This window comes from Diabrotica virgifera, chromosome 9 (genome assembly GCF_917563875.1).
Source record: "Diabrotica virgifera virgifera chromosome 9, PGI_DIABVI_V3a".
Lineage (NCBI taxonomy): Eukaryota > Metazoa > Arthropoda > Insecta > Coleoptera > Chrysomelidae > Diabrotica > Diabrotica virgifera.
The window spans coordinates 24,339,011-24,360,953 of NC_065451.1; the positions used below are offsets into that span (position 1 = coordinate 24,339,011).

Below are 21,943 nucleotides of genomic sequence, written 5' to 3' on the forward strand. Positions count from 1 at the left end.
GAGAGAACAATGGACACAACTACTTCAAGCAGACATTAACAATGTGATTCGGAGCATTAACAGTTACATCTACTGTAGATGTAGAGCTGTGATTTACCAACGTGGTGGCCATACTTTATTTTAAGTTTATATTTCGTATTTTTGACATTTTATGGTGGTATGTGAAACATGGATGATTTGCAATATATTTGTTTTACTCCAATTTTCTGTTTTTTTTTTTGCAATTTATGGTTTTTGACATATTCAACAACAATTTAAACTACAAATTTTGTATTACTTTTTTTAAGTTGATTACAAATAAACAAAATAAGTCTATTTATAAAAATATCCCTAGACTATTGCGTTGTGTGTAATTTACCAAATGCTCTTTAACATTTTTGTTAAGTTTGTTGCAGGTGACACAAAATAAATTGTTCCATAAGGGTAGTTCACGTCTCTTTGAAACAAGCTAAACTATCTCGATGTGGAGCGTAGTTCACAATTGATTCCTAGAGCGAGGAATTTGGTTCAATTATTCACGATTCGCGCTGTATGATAGATAGCGAGGTGGAAAACAGCGGTTTCAGCTTTATTGTCGAGCAAAGAAGAAAATTGTTATTTTCATCCATGCATTCGCAGTACCGAGCAATATTGACTAAATTTCTGAGCCGCAAGTGACACTCGCAACGAGTATTTCTCAAATAAAACGTCGACAATATTCCAACAAAAACATTCTAATACGGGTATAAATTGCTTCGCATTTACAACTTCGGGTTGTTTAAAGTTGTTTGCTATGTATATTTTGGAGCTAAAGGACTCTTATACAGACTTGCAACACTTGACGAGGTGTGCATTTTACAAGTAAAGGGAGATTTTACAGATTTCAAATATTACATTATTGAAGTTCACAGTAAGAGATTAATAGAATTTTATCAAGCATAAAACTACTTTAAGTTAAACCAAAACTGAAGTTGTACACAAATAATTTTCAGGTTACCTAATGCTTCTTGATAATTATGTTTCTGTTCTAATGACGCTAATGAGCTAAAGAGCTCTGGCACGCTCAGAAAGTAGAATAGAATAGAATAGAAATATGCTTTATTTTCAGTGAAAATTTTTACAATTTTATGAACAAAGCTTACATACAGTCAAAAGAAAAATAATATCAATAACAAATAACAACTACAATCTACTAAAATTAGGTAAATCATCAATATACATTATATAAGATATAAAACCAAAGACAAAAACAATTAATTGCAAAATTTATATAAATTGAAAATTGAACATACTTACAACACATAAAATATAACATTAGGAATTGACAGTTTAAGCTACTGCGTGTGAAACCAATTTTCTTAGTTATTGATTAAGAAATTATTCTAATGAATAATACGGTCCTTTAGATAGATAGGCTTTTGTCATTTTACGGAACCAGAATACGTGTTTGAACATTTTATAAGATACACAATGTTCCAAAAGCTTTGAACTTCATGCTTTAATAATTTTTAACACAATAAAAAATGATGGTTAACTTTTTTCAACAATCAACGATTCAAATACAAACCAGACATTAATTTGTTCTTAGTTAAAGGTCGCAACTATCTATAAAAATAGGATACCAATATTCAAAATTATTAAGTCCATAGAGGCTTCTCTTTTTTTCCATTGACATCTTACATGTGATACCATACCTTTAAAAGTAACCGTTGGTACTATTCTGGCGCCCAAATTTTTTTTGTTAAGATCCTATCGTCAGAACATCTATTTCCATCCATTGTTTCTTATTTCTATCTAATATTTACATTCATGCTTAGTCTACTGTCTTTTGCGAGTATGAAAATTGGCCGAGTCCATCTTTGAGTATCGATTGGTCATTCGCTGCTATACCCTGCTAACCAAACTACATTAAGTTTCACATTTTTGTTACATTTTACTTCAGTTAAGATGTCCCCTTTTTATCATATTTACGTTCGAAGCCTCAGTAGAGAATTTTGTTACATTGGCGCCCAACGTGGGGCCACTTGCAGTTTAAACTTTCTCTGAGTCCAGCGTAGTTCACAATTGATACCTACAGCTAAGAATTTCGATCAGTTGTTCAGAATTGGCGCTATATGATAGATAGCGAAGCGGAAAACAGCGGTTTCAGCTTTATTGTCGAGCAAAGAAGAAAATTGTTATTTTCATCCATGCATTCGCAGTACCGAGCAATACTGACTTAATTTCTGAGCCATAAGTGCTACTCGCAACGAGTATTTCTCAAATAAAATATCGACAATATTCCAACAAAGACATTCAAATACTGGTATAAATTGCTTCGCATTTACAACTTCGGGTTGTTTAAAGTTGTTTTCTACGTATGTTTTAGAGCTACAGGACTGTTTTATAAACTTACAATACTTGACGAGGTTTGAATCTTACAAGCGGAAGGAGATTTTACAGATTTTAAGTATTATATTGCTGATTGTAGTAACAAATTGATAGAGTTTAACCAAGCATAAACTTTCCCAAAAAAAGTTGTTGCGTAAAAAATAAGTAGTCTTTTATCACTTATAACATTCTAATAACAAAGGAAAATAAATTTAAAAAAAGTTCAATTCAATAAACGAGTACATAATATTATATCGAATTCCACAGCAATATCCACTGGTTTTGATTCTACAAAAACATTGATTTTGAAATTCGAGGGCATATGCTTAGGACTATTTTTTTGTTATTTAGTACATAAATCTGAAGGAAAAAATAGTGGCCCCACCTGCAACAAGGGTAATCATGTCTTTTTTGCGAAGTTTCAAAAATCGAATGAGCGAAATAAGAATGATTTTGGATTGTAAAAATATCGCGACTGAAAATCACTGTAAAATCTGTTCAAACGCACCTACAAAGCTTTTCAAAAATAAAAATTTTAAAATTTTATACTTTTTTTACTTTTAACTTTTAACTACACGCGCTGGCGTACTTTGTACGCCAGATATAAGAATTCTACTGGAAGTATATTTAAAAATTTAATTTTTGACCTTGCTTATTTTTCTAACCTATCACTGGAATGTGCTTTACAATTTGGTTTTAGTTTCATTATAATCGGCGTTCTGGAAAGATCGTAATTTACATTTTATTATTTGTTGTTTCCGGTGGTGGACAATATACCCCAGGATTATATTACTATAAGTCGTAATGTAAGTACATATTTTAATTGTTTTTTAGTCATTATGGCAAAAAATATATTTTTCTTTGTAAACAATACTTTTTCTCCTGTAAAAAATCACATTTAAAAAAGTTTTTTATTAGTAATTTTATTTATCATGGAATCCAGTTATTCCATGATTCCAGTTATAAATCCCAATTGGCTTACTGAAAAGGAACTCCAAATATTCACTGATGCCGAATAAGGTTTATAACAAACAACTAAGTGTATTTTTTCAAAAAAAATTAAACAAATCCGCTGTTTTAAGTGTATTTTCTTGTGGCGTACAAAGTACGCCACGCGTGTAGTTATGTTATAACTTGATGCGCGGGTAGTTAAAGGTTGAAATAATACTTTTGTTTTTCTCTTTATTCTCAATCTAGAGGGTGAATTTTGAGTATGGAAGGCCTCAATTTGCTCGGAAATTGCTCCCATAATTTTATAGATTTTGGTGCCTTGTGATGCGGCATACATTATGGTGGTATTTACATTGTTGTCAGATCTTCCGTTTTTCTGGAAATCTAATGAGCTTACTTGTATATAGATCATCTTGTATATTTTTTACCTTTTTACTTAAGAAATACACTTTACTTTCATGTAACGTACCCTAAAGCTAAATGCTATAATTTTGGAGTAATGGCTAATAATTTTTATTTATTGAACTTTGACATATTAATTTTATTTACAAACTTTTAATGACTTTACTTTTTCTTTCAGATAGATGAAACCAATTGAATATATATCGAACTAATTTTAAGGTAAGATACTTCATTGCTTTTCATTATGTATAGCATATATCATAGCATATCGCAATAAATAATTCACGTTTATATTGAAATTTTGACAAAAAAATACCAATATCGGTCTGCACATTAAATAAATGTCGAATACGTAACAGTTGATAATTATGATAATTATAATATGCAGCAACTATTCGTACATACATGGTGGAAGATTAAAAAAATTCAGATTTCAGTTGACACCGTCTTCTTTGCCGACACTGCTTAAGAATTACAAGTCTTAATGAACAAAGTATGTAGTTGAAATTAGTAAGACATTTATATCCTAACATTAAATAAAAAACAAAAATTTTGATAATTAGCAAACCAAAATTGCAGAAGTCGTATTTACCATCAATGAGACAACGAATGTCAACGTATACATATCTGGGTCAATATTAAGGGGCTATCCTAGTGCAAAAGTACGAAATTCATATACTGTATTGGGAATTTCTAAAATAAAAAGTACTGCATCAATTGTTTTGAAAATTTTCACGAACATTTACTAGGAAAAGTAGTACACGCATAACAATTTTTGGTAAAAAAATGTTGAAAATTAAACGATTTTTGCGCCATCTACTGGCACCGTGAAAATAAAAACATAGCTCCACTGCTGCACTGATTGGGACTAATAGAGATCCTGAATAGGGTGGAGCGAAGTTGACCGATATTTTTCATTTTCCTTTTTTTGAAATGGGCTAGTACCCAAAAGTTGTCTATTAGGTAGTATATTATAGGAAAAAAAAATCAACCCCCTGTGTTGTAATTTGGAGGTTCCCCCCGGGACTTGAAATTTGCCTATAACGTTGTATACATTAATAGCAGCTCTTCATTTGTATTTTATATTTTAGCATTAAAATGCAACCCAGAACTCACCACGAGGAGGTGGCTGCTAAACGAGTTCAACCACCACCCCCCTCTGCCACCGCCCTCCACCCCCAAAAATTCTTTTCACCCCCTAACTCATAATGTAAATATGGTATTATGTAGTGTATAGTGAGTACACAATGTTTTGTATTAAAATGCGGCATCTGTTGTCGTGAGTCTAATCTTGATTTGATAAATCCATCCGTGTTGTCCTCCCCACTGACCGCCATAGAAGCTTCGGTAACCAGTCTGACACATCGTTCAACTGCTTGAGTATTACATGGATATTTAACAATTTCCATTTGATCTGGCACTTCTATCATAGCTAAAATGTCTTTGTTAGAAATATTAGCTAGTAATGGAGGTTCCGTCAGCCTGCAAGACTGCCAATTGATGAGTTCCACAAAGTCTGTGGCATTAAAATTAATTTTTGGAATAGTAAAAAATCTTATATAATGATTATTCTGATTTTGCTGACGAATTTTCAAGAGACGACGATAACCTAGCTCCCTTATGGACTTGGTTTCATCTGTTACCATCGCAAGTAACAGATTTTCTGGATGAGCATAGAAACCATTTCTCTGAATGACGGGATCAATAATTTCCAAAAGTTTCTTGTCAAAATTTCTGGACCATCTAATCATATTCAACAGATGACGAGGACCGTCCTTACATAACGGCTTCAGGTTAATATGGAACCATAAAGGTGCGTACACCTTTAGTACGTATTCGCTTAGAATTTGAAGATTACTTGAGACTTCATTTGTGGATATATAAAGTCTAAGTATCCTATTTGCAGCTGTTAGCCAACGGGAATGGGATAATTTGCCAGGGTTTCGATTGGCTAGGCTCTCCGTGCAAATGCCAGAAGTAACAGTTTGACATATATCCCACAAATATTTTTGATCGGTACTTAAAACATCAGGAACAATACACTGGAAAGTTTCCACTCTGTATTGGATTAAATGACACAACTGGCAAATTTTAACAGCTTTCTAAAGCTTTTCCAATGGTACCAGAATATCCGCTAGGTCCTGTTGAAGGTCCATCTAACTTTTGAAGTAAGTGCCTTAGGGGTAATTCATTTGCGTGAAAAAGGCAGATCAACCACTGCACGGGGCGTTTAAGACATAGTTCCATCATTCTTATGGCACCATTTTTATTTCCAGTATTCACAACTGTTCCGTCACATCCGATAGCATTTAAATGGGAAAAGTCCACCTTTGTCTCTAAGAACTTTACGATTGCTTGTTTAATATGAGATGCAGTTCCAGACTGCGGCGTCACATGTCCTATATACTTGACGGGGGAGAATCAAATTGATGTTGTAAACCATAAAAATACCGTGTATGTAATATATCTTATTATTGTAAAATTCGAAGCGTTCGGGGAACCTCGGAAATATTTTTAATTTATTTGTGCTTTTAACACGTTATTTTGTATACCGATAGACAACTTTTGCACACTACCCCACTTCAAATTTCGAAAATTGAATTTTTCGCTCCACCCTAATCCTGAAACATAAAATTTCAAATTGATTACTGAAACATAAAGTTATTACCTATACCAGAGTTTCCCAACCGGTGGGTCGCGACCCACTAGTGGGTCGCGGACTGATTTCAGATGGGTCGCGGCGTGGCTCTTACAGTAGCTGAGTAGAGTACAGTGACCGTGTAATTTATTTTATTCTATCATCATGGGAGAGGGATGGGTCGCGAATATGAAAAAATATTAGAAAGTGGGTCGTCAGACATAAAAGGTTGGGAACCACTGACCTATACCATTAATTAGGATATTTGAAAAATATTAAAATTTGAAAAATTAAGAAGTGTTAAAATTGTTTTTTTAAATTAGCTAAAACATTTTCATTTTCAAAATCAGCCAAATTGACATTTTTTATCCGATCAAAAAACCCCTAGTTGATGGTATAGAAAATAACTTATGTTTCAATAATAACTTTAAAATTTTATGTTTCAGGATCTCTATTAGTCCCAATCACTGCAGCAGTGGAGCTATGTTTTTATTTTCGCGGTGCCAGTAGATGGCGCGTAAATCGTTTAATTCTCAATATTTTTTGATGAAAATTGTTTTAAATGTACTTTTTATAATAATTAATTTAATAATAGTAATTCTAGTATTCAATTCTAGTACCAATTCAAAACAATTGGTACAGCACTTTTTATTTTAGAAATTCCCAAAAAAGTATATTTTATGAATTTCGCATTTTTAAACTAGGATAGCCTCTTAAGTGAACAATGGGATTATTCCCTGGAAATAAAGCCAAGAATTGAAAAAGACGGAGCATACTCATACCCAATCTATATTTCCATGTTTATCTCAAATAAAATTTTTATTTTTGCTGGCGTCCGTATATTTCCTATTTCTTTTTGTACGTAACTGTACTTCTTGTTTGAAACTGGATATTGTTATTGATAGAATAACAATAAGAAATTCCATATATAAAAATATTTCAACTTATACTACTCTATGTAACTCTTATAATAGCGAATTTCCTGTTTTCAAAGAAACTTGCCAACTTCAACTGAATCTTCCTTCTAAGATATCGCATTTCATAAAGCAAACAAGTCGTAAAAAACTACAATGAACTACAAAAGCTTTTGAAAACCAAAACAATCGGAAACATTACACCCGCGTTGTTTGTCTCTGTAAATGATCGCGGCTTCCAATAAAATTCCACCAGTCAGTAACAGTAGATCTTACAGTAATTTGATCGATTGCCCAATAAAGGAAAGACAAGCCAAATTGATCAATAATTTAATATACTTCACTTGCCAACCTGAGACAAACGATCAACAGGTTGAGTGCGCTTAATTACATTAATAGTACATTATATACCGCGGGACTGAAGTAGTACATTTAATCCTGAAGGTAAAGTTTTTTTAGGATTAGGTAAATTTACCTGAAGGATTAAATGTACTTCAGTCGCAAGGTATATACGATACTTTTCGTACTTCCGGTATGATTTTATTAATTATTTCAATAATTTCAATCAGTTTTTTCTCTCTTCAACTCATTTAATAAACTGTCTTTAAAATAAGTTACCATAGTAACATTGCGTTGTGACAGTTATAATTTAGAAACATTGTCATTACTAGTGTCATTGTAAAGAAACATTGTTATTGATAATTATTGGTATCATGAGTGAAGAAGGTGTATCTGATATTGATAAAAGAGCAGCCGAAGTAGGTGAAGAATTGTTACCACCGAAATCTAGAAAACTATACGAGCAGCAGTACGATGCTTTTAAAAAGTGGTGCCGCTTAAAAAATGTGAGACAACCTACTGAAAATGCGCTGTTAGTCTACTTCGATGATAAATCAAAAGCGGTTTGTGCCTCAACTCTCTGGGCACATTACTCAATGCTGAAATCGGTTATTAACATTAGAGAAGATATTGATATAAGTAAATTTCCAAAATTATTAGCTTTTTTGAAGAGAAGAAATGAGGGATTTAAGCCAAAGAAGTCAAGAATTCTCACGTCTGAGCAGGTAGATCAGTTCTTACGGGAGGCTCCGGATGATAAATATTTAATGCTTAAGGTAAATTTGGAAATTTGTTTATATTCAGAAATTTTAAGAAATCAATTTTTTTGTAGGTTGCACTTATTTTGGGCGTTGCGGGAGCTTGTCGTGGAAAAGAGTTGGTTGATTTAGAAATCGACGATGTGAGAGATTTGGGCGATTCCTTCCTAATTGCGATTAGAAACACCAAAAATAAAATTGACCGAAATTTTGTGATCAAAAATTCAGAAAACAGTGCCATCAGTTTTGTGGCGATATTTCGGAAATATGTGGCATTGCGAAAGACAGGGACAACTCATTCAAAATTTTTTGTTCAATACATCAACAAAGAATGTACTACGCGAGTAGTAGGAAAAAACATGTTTGGTACAATTCCACGGCAAATAGCAGCTTTCTTGAAATTAGAAAATGCGACGTCTTATACGGGACATTGTTTTAGACGCACATCTGCGTCTTTGTTAGCTGATTCGGGAGCAACAATAGACGTGCTGAAGAGACATGGAGGATGGAAATCCTCCAACGTGGCCGAGGGATATATTGAATCGTCTATTAAAAATAAACAAAAAATTTCAGATAAAATATTTGGTCAAGTCGCCGATTCGTCCACTATAGTTATGCCACAGTCCTCATTCTCGCTTCCTGTTTCCGCAGGATCTTCGAAACAAACACCAGTTCAATATGAAAAGGACCTATCTGTTACTCGTCAGTTACCTGCTGCATTAACCCAGGAAAGACTGGTCAATATGACGAACTGTCACAATATTAATTTGAATATTAACGTTAATTACCATTCTAATTAATTATATTTTTCAATAAAATATCCCTTAAATTCGTTTGTTTGTGATTTAATCGTTCCGGGAGTTTCGTCAATATTTAATCCCGGAGGGATTAAATGTGACACTTTAGTACCTGTCACAAGGGAGTGAAGTTGTCACTTTAGGCCCGGAAGTACGAAAACAATCTTTTTAAACGCTTTTCTTTACTTCAATAGTTTGCATCAAATTATTAGACGTTAATTTGACTGACTTTTATTCAATGCAAATGAATGAAAATTTGCAGACATATGCATTCGCGGGAACAACACACGAATAGTCAATAAAAAAATTTTTATGTTTATTAATTGTTTAAATAAAAAAAACCTTTTAATGGAAAATGCTTCAATTCTCTTGTTTTTTACAATGTAGAAAATTGAATCTTTTACGAATTGTAGCTAATGATATGAACTATACATAATTTCACTTTTTACGTTAATTGTTTACGTTATGCTTCATAAATAAACAATAAAGTTTTAAGTTTTGAACGCTCATATATTTGTTTATATATAAATCGGCGTTTATTCGTGTCAAATTTCAATATAATACGAAACAAAACTTCAACCAAAACTAGAATTCAAAAAATTCGTGTTTTTATCGTAGTCTTAGAAAAACTACCGCTAGAGAGGTTTTGTGCTACAATTAACATTAGAATTCGTTTTTTCGTATTAATTAATTAAACGCTTTTCTTTAATCCAATCCTTTGGATCAATTGTTTGGACGTTATTTTGACTGCCTTTTCTTCAATGCAAATGACTAAAAATTTGCAGACATATGCATTCGCGGGAACAATACACGAATAGTCAATACATTTTTTTTGTTTATTAATTATTTACATAAAAAAACGATTTTAACGGAGAATGCTTAAATTCTCTTGTTTTTTAAAATGAAGAAACTTGAAACTTTTACAGATTGTAGCTTATTATATGAACTATACATAATTTTACTTTTTACGTTAATTGTTTACGTTATGCTTCATAAATAAACAATAAAATTTCAAATTTTTTGCCGATTCCGACTACTTTTCATGTTTATACAGCATAATATGTTTTATACATATTTTAATAAACAAGACGATATAGTTTAATGTTTGAAAAGTGTAAGACTAAAAACTAAAAATTAAAAAAATATGAAAAAAATATTTTTAAGAAATGCTTTTCTTTACTTACGAGTGACTAAAATTAAACACATTATAAAAAAATCAACTAAAAAGCAAAAAATAAAAAAAAAATTGAAAAAATCTAACACATTCTTTAAAGAAAAGCGTCGTGCAGAAACCGTTTATTCGATGAAGACGCGCCACGCTTCTCTTTGACGAATGCGTTAGATTTTTTCAATTTTTTTTTTGTTTTTGACTTTTTAGTTGATATTTTATAATATCTTTAATTTCAGTCACTCGTAACTAAAGAAAAGCGTTTCTTAATACTTATTTATGATATAAGTGTTAAAAGTAAACGTTTAATGCACGCATGTGAAAGTTTGCAGAATGAGAGAAGCGAGTTCTGCAATTCACATGAGTGCCTTATAAATGTACTTTTTAACACTCATACCATACAATATTTTTTCTACAAACGTAATTATAGGACAATATCTACAAAAACTTTTACTTGAACTTGACTGATATTCCATTTTTATATTTTTTGACATTACATCAAAATTGCCTATACGGTCAATACAAACTGCAGTGCCTTGAAGTAGCATTTTTAACGCTCGTATGGAGTGCTAAAAATTGCATTTATAACACGGTTGTAGAAAAAAATATTTTTTTCATATTTTTTCATTAATCAACGAAGATACTTTTTAAACAACTCTAGAGGACGCTAAATTTGACAATACGCTGTAAATCAGTTGTTAAACAAAAGACAGTATTAGGGGATTAATTAGATACAGGATAGGTTGTAAGTTCCAATTTTAATTATACAGAGCGTGACAAAATTACGAAGTATATTCAGTTTTTCGAAAAGAATCTGTGGAAATTTTATCTAAATTTTATTTAAAAAAAAAAAAAATTTATCCTGTGGAGTATATTACGAATATATTCAGATAATTCTAAAATCCTTAAAAATGCGAAATAATTAATTACAATATTATATTTAGAGAATATTAAAATAACAAAAACAAATGATCAAGTGTTTACAGCGCATTTAGGGCACACACATCGAGGTGTTTTGATGACACAGTAATTCATGCCAAGTAAGCAGTAACATTTTATTATATCATACCTAACTTGACACAGAAACGAAAGTCAAAGTACACAAACACGTTTACCCAATAAATTAAAGGGACGCAAATAAATTTAGGAATTTATTAGGTCTGGGGATTCCTGAAACTTTCACATTGAGACTGTTATCAGCTAAGTATCATCCATATTAATCAATATACATATTTGGCAACCAATAAAACATATTGAAGAAATCCCATCCTATAGGAATACCACCCTTATTTATTATACAACCTTGGAGACCAATAAGTTCCGAAATAAGAACACAATAGGCGTCGTGTGCTAGCTCATTTGAAAGGTTATTGAACTCTCTATTGAGTGATATAAACATTTAAATAATCTTTGTATAAGGTGGTCAAAACTATTTAATTTTTGTTTTAAACTATTAAATAGAATGTAAACAATAATTGAGGCCATGATAGTCAGATTGGGTTAATTATGAGAACATAACTTTACATAATCAAAGAAAATGGTCAGAAGCTAACAATGTCCGATTATTTTAGTAATTGTTTGTTGACCAAGAATCATATGGTCAACATACAATAATTACTAAAATAATCGGATATTGACAGCTTCTGAAAATTTTCATTGATTGTGTATTGTTCTTATCAGTTAGGCCACTCTGGCTCTCATGGCCTCAATTGTGCTCTTGCGTCATTTATTTCGTTTATATTCAAAGCATTGGAAGAGGTTTAGCCGAAGTTCTACATACACAAATTTCGTACAGCAAAAAATATAGAAATCGACTTGATTCGAGTCGTTTTTTCGTTCATGGTCGTCAGAGTAGATGGTACTTTTGTAGTTATTCACTTGAAGTGTGAAGTTTCTAGAGACAATCGTTTATTTTCTGCTTATAAATTCGTTTTCTACCTAGATCTGTTATAAGGCACACTTAAACATGTAAGACACTATTGATACCGATTCATATACAGGGTGTCCCCGAAAATAGTACGTTTCTTTAAGGTGTGGATATAATACACAATTTAGAACAAAAAAGTCCTATAACATTTTTTCCTAAAGTTAACCGTTCCCAAAAAAAATTACATTGTTCTCCATACAAGTGAATTTTTATTTTCATAAATTTTAATGACCTGGCAACATTGCGTAGAAGAACCTGTGATTATAGAAATTTCATCTAATGGAACCCCTTGTTTATTTACTGTTTGAGGTGTGATTTTTAGGGTTGATGACCCTAGATGTAGGTCTACCTGCAAAATAATTTTTTCTTGCTTTAATAATGTGGCATTTTTGCTATTAATATCTGAATTAAGGTTTTGGATTAAGGCTCGAAATTTTACATCAATTATAACTTTTACTTAAGTAATTATAGTTTAATTCCTAAAATTTGTAATTAATGCTCTTAGTGGAAAAATGATTTGTATCTAATGTTTTTCTGAAATATATTGAAATATGGAATAATTTTAAACGAATTGATAAAATGTCAATCATTTACAATAAAAAACACTGTATCTTTTAACTAAACTAGTATCATGTATTTATAAACTTTAAAGGGGTTGAATGCAAGGGTTTTAACTGAATTACATAGTTTACAGTGGAGATTAAATACAATAGACGACGTTTATTAAATGTTCAAAGTGAGCTCTACCATGCATCAGTACGACGAATCCGGTTGTTAGTAATGCCATATTTAACTAAATTATGTCGGATACTTTCTGCAGCACCAAAAATGTGTTTCTGTAATTCAGCTTCTGTTTGGATTTTATGTTGGTTATCATACACTAATGACTTCAAATGTCCCCAAAAATAAAAATCCAATACATTGAATTCTGGACTCACGGTGACCACAGAATGAGTCCATTCCTACCAATTCCACGACGAGGATAAGTAGTATCCAGAAGATATTTCACAGCTTTGGTAAAATGTGTTGGGGCTTCATCGTGAAGAAACCACATTTGACGTCGCGTCGTGTTTGCGAAGGCACGTCTTCAAGAAGTACCGGCAAAATATTTTGAAAAAAATTTATAGGCTTCTGCATTTAGTGTTCTGGGTAATTCATAAACTATTGCTACCTTTACCCTTTCTGTATCCTTTACAAATTCCTCATTGTTAAGAAATACTTGTTCTTTGAAAATGTCAATAACATCAAACAAACCAAGGGGTGAAAAAATGTAAACACTAGCCATTTGGTTGATATTTACATTTTTACTTTACTACCAGATACAAATGACCTACAAACCTACTATTTTTAAATCTGTCAACGGTGTTGCCAGACTTTAATTTGCATATCAAAATGTATTTTCGTTTTTTTGGCCAAACGGCTGAATTTAGAAAAAAAATGTTATAAAACTTTTTTGCTTTACATTGTGACTTCTATCTATACCTTTAAGGAACGCGCTATTTTCGGGGACACCCTGTATAGAGGGTTTAACGAATTGTGCTCTTACGCCATTTATTTTTTTTTTATAAAATCAAACGTTGGCAAGTCTTATGCCAAAGACTTATATGCACATGGAGACAAAAGACAAATACGGGATAACCTTTAAGAAGAAATATATATGCATTAAATAGGCAGGATTGCTGATATTCTTTTCTTCAGTTTTCTTCAGTTGTGACTGCATAGCTTCACTGAAGATGCATGGAATGCTGAAATAGCTATATGGAGATGGTGGTCCAACTCTGAATCGAATAAAAATAAAAACTGCCTTTATTCTTATTATTTTTATATATGCAGGTGTTATCAGAGATTATACAAATACACTTGAGTCCATAATTCTTTACCCGTGCGTCATAATAGAAACGTCACAAATTGCACTTAAAATCTTAAAACGTACCCAAGCATATTTTTTGTACCTATCTCTTTCGATGTACTGACGCTAGAGCGTTTATAAAAATAACATTTATCTTTACTTAATAACAGGCGGTATATGGTTTGTCTTTAGTTTCATGCGTGGAGGACAATGATGCTAGATAAAAAGTATGTGTTTTATCCAACTAACTGTCAACACTGATGGAATGGTCCCGTCCCATTCAAACAGTGAAGCGAGATTGGCGCCAAGCTAAAAGAGAGAGGTCCTAGAGAGACAGAGAATTTATCAGGGAAAATTTGCTAAAACTTCAACCAGAGTTGCCAGATGTGATTTTATAAATCCCCCACTTAGAAACTGAAATTCCCTCAAATCGCCCAAATTTAAATTTTTGCCGCATTTTAGTAAATTAGTAGTCAAATGTAGAGAAGAGTAATCAAAAATTATACTACATATCAAGAGAGGGTCCTGGAAATAATTCATAGGTCCTATCTTCTTATCGATTACGTCATCACGCCCAGATGGGTGACGTTACTACTAGTATACCATATATGCCACTGTGATGGTACACGACAACCCTCACGGAATTTTCCTAATTTATTTGTTATAAGAATAAGGTCAATATTATAGTTGCAATTTGTATAATTTATTACGATAGTAGCAAAGTTCAAAGTATTCAACTCATTCGCAAGACTGCAAACACAGCACACGTCATTATTGAAATACGTATAGCATAACCATATATGGTAATACATATGGGCATTGTTTTTAATATAATAAGATATAAGTGGGAAGGTCGAGTACCTGAGACATTCATTGTTGTATCAGTGTGTTCGCTGAACTCTGCTGGCGCGTGGTCAGGGGATATAGTTACCGAGATATGGGTCACCTTGACCTATCCTAACTATAATGTCGGTCGACGTAGTTGTAACTGTACCTTTAACCTTGTAAGAATAAAGATATGTAGAAAGTTTAAGTTTGTTTGTTCGGGAGTGTCTTCGTCCAGCAACCCCCAACATCACATGGCGACCCGTGCCTTAAGTTAAAGAATGGAGTTTTCTGGTTCGCATATAGATTGAGGTATGCAGCTCTACACGTAAGATGGGAAACAACCAGAATAAAGAAAAAGAGGAACAGATCTTCATAAACCAAGCAGGCAACAGCGGAGGTGTGACAGCTGAAACCGGCGAAAACGAGAAGCTATCAATCCCGGGAGTTTTGGGAATTGTATCGTTCAGCCTGGCCATAATCATCGTCGGATGGCTACTGTATCGACGATGGAAGAAGCAGCTTCGACGCCACATCCGACAGGAAGTATCTAAATCAATGGAGATGCTGAGGTTAGACGCCCAGAATCCAGGACCAAATGCATAGACACATGAACCCATATTCGTGAGTAATTTTTCTTTTTAATACAATACAGTTTAACTGCTTATGAAGTAAGTTTGATGACTATTTTTTTTATTTTCATATTGAAATTTTGATTTTTTTTTTATTATATAATTACTCACTTACTTATTTACTGACACTTTAAATATTGACGGTTATCCAATATTATTGATCCTTTTATTTTACTTACATTTATGTTTTATTATATTATTTTATATGTTACATTTTGTTATATTTGATAAACTTAACGGCAATGATAAGCTTTACGAAGTAATTGAGACTTCGAGACACTAGGCCATATACTATTGAGTAACGTAGTCAGGCCAAGCCGAATTTATGTTCGAGGAAAGATTTCAACGTATTCTGGAAGATATAACTATATTAAATAGGAATCTCACAAAAGACACTATAGAACGAAGGAAAAATAAGCTAATCACAGATAAATGGGTGGAAAAACTCAGGACTATCACGGAACAGTTTAGGACGGTGCATAAAATATACAAAGGTGACAGCTGTAAGGCAGCAGAAGACAAATTCATTGCAGATATTATTGCAAAAATTGGAGAAAAGATCGGAAAAGTCCAAACAGAACTACGGAAAAGACAAGTTGAACATAACAACGACAAGATGGGAGAGAAATTCGAACTGAAAACAGCAGGGAACCTGATCCCTCACATAGGAAACACCGAAGAATCAATTAGAGCATTCATAGACGCAATTGAACTGTACGATGAATTTTTAGATGATGAAGGAAAACCGCAACTAACAAAGTACCTGTTGAAGGTGAAACTAACGCAAGCAGCAAAATTACGACTGAAGACCACTTACAACTCAAACGCGGCACTAATAACCGATATTAAAGAAAAGTTTCTAGTAAAACAATCTATCCCTGTTCTGTCAGCGGAGATCAACTCAGCGAAACAAGAGAATAGGTCAATAGAAAAATTTGGAAGAAGTTTAGAGGAGCTCATGGCTAAATTAACAATAGCACAAGCAGAGGGAAACAGAGATGCAGAAGAAGTGCTGGCCAAAGTAAACGAAAAAATTGCAATAAGCGTGTTTACTAACGGTTTAAAAAATGACAAGATAAAGACAATTTTGAAAGCCAAGAACTTTAGCACTTTAGCGGAAGCGATAACAAGCGCAAAGAACGAAGAATCGCTAACTCGAACGGAAACTGCAGGAATGTACCACATGAATAAAACATATAGAGGCGGAAGAAGAAATACAACAAACGGATACAAAAATAGTTTTGACAGGAGAAAAGAAGGTAACAAGACATATAATAATAGAAATACAAATGGAAACGAAGTAAGACAATATCATAACAGAGGTAGGTCTCAAAGAAACAGAGGAGCAGGACATGGTCATCGAGGGAGAAATAATAATTGGTCGCAAGGTAGAAACCCCAGCAACAGAAATTCACCAGGAGCATATTTCGCAACAGAGGAGCAGCCCCGCCAAGAGCAACCACACACAAGCACAATACAAGAAGTAGATTTTTTTCGTGGCCCATCAAATGGAGGCAGATAATTCCACAGCAAGTGGATTAAATTATATTAATGTTTATTACAGAGGAAAACGCAAAAAACTATTAATTGACACTGGCGCAACAGTCAGCGTTTTATTTGAAGAATGTTTAGATAAAAACTACACCGACATAAACAAAACCCGACGTATTAGCTTGCGAGGTGTTACCGGAAAAACTATATATACAAGGGGAACCTTATTGTGTGACCTTGAAATATTAGATAACTCAGAGAAGATAACGTTGACACAGGAATTTGCAGTTATGAAGAGTTTCACAAATAAAGTCGATGGGGTTATTGGTAGCGATTTTTTATACCAATATTTTGCTACAATAGATTACGAATCCTTAAAATTATCGTTACATGTAGAAGGAATGAGAAGAGATTTTAAAATGCTATCTATGGGAGAAATTTATACGATAATAATACCTAGGAGATGTGAAAAATTATTTTTTTTCGAGATCGGGACACACTACGGAGATTTTGTAACTATACCACAGGAGATAGCGGAAGGAATTTTCTCGGCAGGAACAGTCTCAAAACCAGTCGACGGAAAAATACCAATAAGGATATTAAATATCAATGATAGAGAAATAATTGTTAAGAATTTTAGACCGAAGGTCGAAAGATTAGACAAGTTCGACGTTTTCCACATGGGAGAATCAAAACAATCGGTGAGTCGTGCCGAAAGACTTTTGAATATAATAAACACAAAAAATTTATCGCTAGAGGAAAAAAGAGCAATAGAAAAAATATGTGTAAAATATTCCGATGTGTTTTTCTTAGAAAACGATCCATGCACAACGACGGACGTATACAAAGCAAAAATAAAATTGCAAAAAGGAGTATCACCTGCTTATACAAAACCGTATAGATTACCACACGGACAAAAAACGGAAATAAATAGACAAGTAGACAAAATGTTAAAAGACGGGATTATTGAAAATGCAATATCAGAATTCTCATCTCCACTACTTATAGTGCCAAAGAAAAACGATGAAAATGGAAACAAGAAATGGAGAGTTGTGATAGATTACAGACAACTAAACAACAAAATTGAGAATGACAGATTTCCATTACCATGCATAGAAGAAATCCTAGACGCTTTATCAGGAGCAACATATTTTTCACATTTAGATTTATACCAAGGATATTACCAAATAGAACTCGATTCTAAGTCCAGACCGTACACAGCATTCGCAACCGATAGAGGTCAATATCAAATGACACGACTTCCGATGGGGTTAAAGACAAGCCCAGGATGTTTCTCACGAGCCATGACTATGGCAATGTCAGGTTTAAATTATGAAAACATGTTTATATATCTTGATGATTTGATAGTCTTTGGCAACAGTCTACAACAGCATAATCAGAATTTAGTGAAGGTATTAGAGAGACTAAGGAAAGTAAATCTGAAATTAAATCCAATTAAATGCGAGTTTATGAAAAAAGAACTATTATATTTAGGACACAAGATTTCGAATAAAGGTGTAGCACCAGATCCGGAAAAGATCACCGCATTGGAACAATATCCAATACCACAAAATGCAAAAGAAGCAAAAAGATTCGTAGCCTTTGCAAATTATTACAGAAAACATATCAATCATTTTGCAGAAATAGCCGCACCTCTAAATAGACTATCAAGGAAAAATGTAAAATTTGAGTGGACAACAGAATGCCAAAAAGCTTTTGAAAGCCTCAAGACGTCATTATCAAACCCCCCCGTAATGGAATTCCCAGATTTATCGGAGGAGAACACGTTTATTCTACGGACAGATGCATCTGGCATCGCACTAGGAGCAACTTTGTCAAACGGGAATGACAAACCGGTAGCATATGCCAGTAGAACACTTAATAAAGCGGAAATGAATTATCCTACGATAGAAAAAGAATTACTGGCAATAGTATGGAGCATTGCTAAATGGAGACATTACCTTCTACAGAAAGAATTTATTATTTTGACAGACCACCGACCATTGGTGTACCTATTTGGTATGACAAACCCTTCCAGCAGATTAACCAAATTTAGATTGAAGTTAGAAGAATACGACTTTACAATTAAATACGTGAAAGGAGCTGAAAATGTAACAGCTGACGCCTTATCACGAATAGAAGTTACATCAGAAGAACTAAAGCAACTAAATAAGGACTCAGAGAAAAGTATATTAGTGATGACGAGAGCACAAACGAAAAAGCAGGAGGAAATCACCGATTCGAAGAACGAATGGACTGATCAACCAGACGTAGTCGAATTGTTGAAATTCCCGAAAAGTGCGGTAGAGGTAAAACTGATAGACAAGGACGATTGCAAAACAATGAAGCTAGATTCGGCTGAAGAAAATACAAATAGTAGTATATTGTACAATGAAGAAGACGATATTATTTATCTGATTCGAGATTTTCGATCAACGTCTGCACTACGAGCGTCGTTGAGAAACTCGACATATTAAGAACCTCGATCAACGTCTGCGCTACGAGCATCGTTGAGAGCCTTGATTCAAATGTGCGCACAAAAGAATATAAAGGAACTAGTACTAGTAAAGAATAATAAGAATCAGCCAATTATTGAAGAGATAAGAAAGGATCCTAAAATATTTAAAGAAAGAGATATCAAAATATGTATAGTACAAGACAAACAGAATATAGCAGATGAAAAATTAAGAAGAATTATAATTAATGATTTTCACATGTTACCAACAGGAGGGCATGCCGGAATAAATAGAATGTACAAAAATATAAGGAAATATTATTTTTGGAATAGTTTACGAAAAGATATCGAGGAATTTGTGAAGAGATGCGACGATTGTCAAAGACATAAGCATTCTATCATAACCAAACAACCTCTAACTATCACATCGACTGCCACCTGCGCATTCGACACAATATTTATAGATCTAGTAGGACCATTTGAGATGGATGACAGTGGGAATAGATATATATTGACACTGCAATGTGAGCTAAGTAAATACATAGAAGGATATGTAATAAAGAACAAAGAAGCCGAAACAGTAGCCAAGGCATTGGTAGAAAATTTTATTCTGAGGTATGGAGTACCCAGAAAAATAGTCACAGACCAAGGCTCAGAGTTTATGGCAAGAACATTTAAGGAAACATGCTCATTATTGCAAATAGAGAAACTAAACTCAACAGCATATCACCACGAAACAATAGGAGCTTTAGAAAATGCTCACAAACATTTAAATGCGTACCTTAGGATACAACTATCAAAATTCCCTACAAATTGGAGTACATGGGTGCAATATTTCTGTTTTTCGTATAACATTTCAGTACACTCAGCAACGGGTTATACTCCGTTCGAATTAGTGTTCGGAAAAATATGTAGACTGCCGACAAATGTTCAAAACGAAATAGAACCCCTGTATAATTTTGACGACTATCCCATGGAACTGAAATACAGACTACAAGTAGCCGCAAAGGAGGCCAGAGAAACACTAACACATACAAAACACAGCAAAAAAAAAAATATATGATGCCAAAACGAGTAAAATAACTTATAAACCAGGAGATAAGGTATTAATAAAAAAGGAGCCAAACACAAAACTTAACTGTTTGTTTTCGGGTCCATATACCGTAATTAAAGATGAAACGCCTAACGTAATTATTGAGAAAAAGGGTAAACAAGTAGTCATACATAAGAATAACGTTAAGCTGTATAATATATAAAAAGAATAAGTACTGAAAAGTGTTATAGTGTAAAAGTGTAATAATAGTCCACCATAAGACTTTTACTAGTACTTAAGGTTCAGTGTAAATATTTATATATCTCATTTTTTTTCTTTTCTCATTTTCTTTAATATGTTTGTTTAATTTTCTTATAAAGGAGAGACGTCAGTCAGCATAAATAATATAAAATAGAGATGAAAGGAAATTGTTACTGAAATTCCCTTTCATCTTTTCCCCGCCCAGAGAGATGTGATGGTACACGACAACCCTCACGGAATTTTCCTAATTTATTTGTTATAAGAATAAGGTCAATATTATAGTTGCAATTTGTATAATTTATTACGATAGTAGCAAAGTTCAAAGTATTCAACTCATTCGCAAGACTGCAAACACAGCACACGTCATTATTGAAATACGTATAGCATAACCATATATGGTAATACATATGGGCATTGTTTTTAATATAATAAGATATAAGTGGGAAGGTCGAGTACCTGAGACATTCATTGTTGTATCAGTGTGTTCGCTGAACTCTGCTGGCGCGTGGTCAGGGGATATAGTTACCGAGATATGGGTCACCTTGACCTATCCTAACTATAATGTCGGTCGACGTAGTTGTAACTGTACCTTTAACCTTGTAAGAATAAAGATATGTAGAAAGTTTAAGTTTGTTTGTTCGGGAGTGTCTTCGTCCAGCAACCCCCAACATCACACCACAATATCATAGCTTAAAAATAAAAATCGATCTGTTTCGGGATTTTTCCTTAAAGTCGCAGGTTTACGAAATAGCGAATTTATTCCTTTCATTTGCACCATACTGTTGGCGGAAAATAGTTTCGCGCACGCTTGATTAGCAATTAAAAAACAAAGGAGTTTTGAATATTGTATTCAAAACAACATGCAAAAAACTCTTTGGGATTTCATCAATCGATGTTTAAAGAATATCTACCTACCTTGGCAGCATTCAAATTTTTAGTTTTTCACATAGTTTTTGAGGGTTAAAAATGGCCGATTTCGCAATTTTTTAATTTTTAATCGCTTATATGTCAAAAACTATCAACTTTAGAGAAATATCGCTAAAGACCTTTTCTGTTTGTAATGATCCAAAAAACCCAAAAAACTTTGTTCCATGCAAAAAAAATAATTTTAAGAAAAAAACAAAAAAAAAACGTTTAAAAAATTTTTTACCCAC

At 33.1% G+C, this 21,943-nt stretch overlaps 1 protein-coding gene across 1 annotated transcript in view; it reads left to right on the forward strand.

The window, feature by feature from the left end:
* LOC114324319 (uncharacterized) overlaps positions 1–21,943 on the forward strand; it is a 903,318-nt gene that overhangs the window by 450,780 nt on the left and 430,595 nt on the right. Inside the window, exon 4 of the mRNA XM_050661074.1 lies at positions 3,881–3,921. The gene's annotated coding sequence lies outside the window, so the exon portion shown is untranslated. The remainder of the gene's footprint in view (positions 1–3,880; positions 3,922–21,943) is intronic.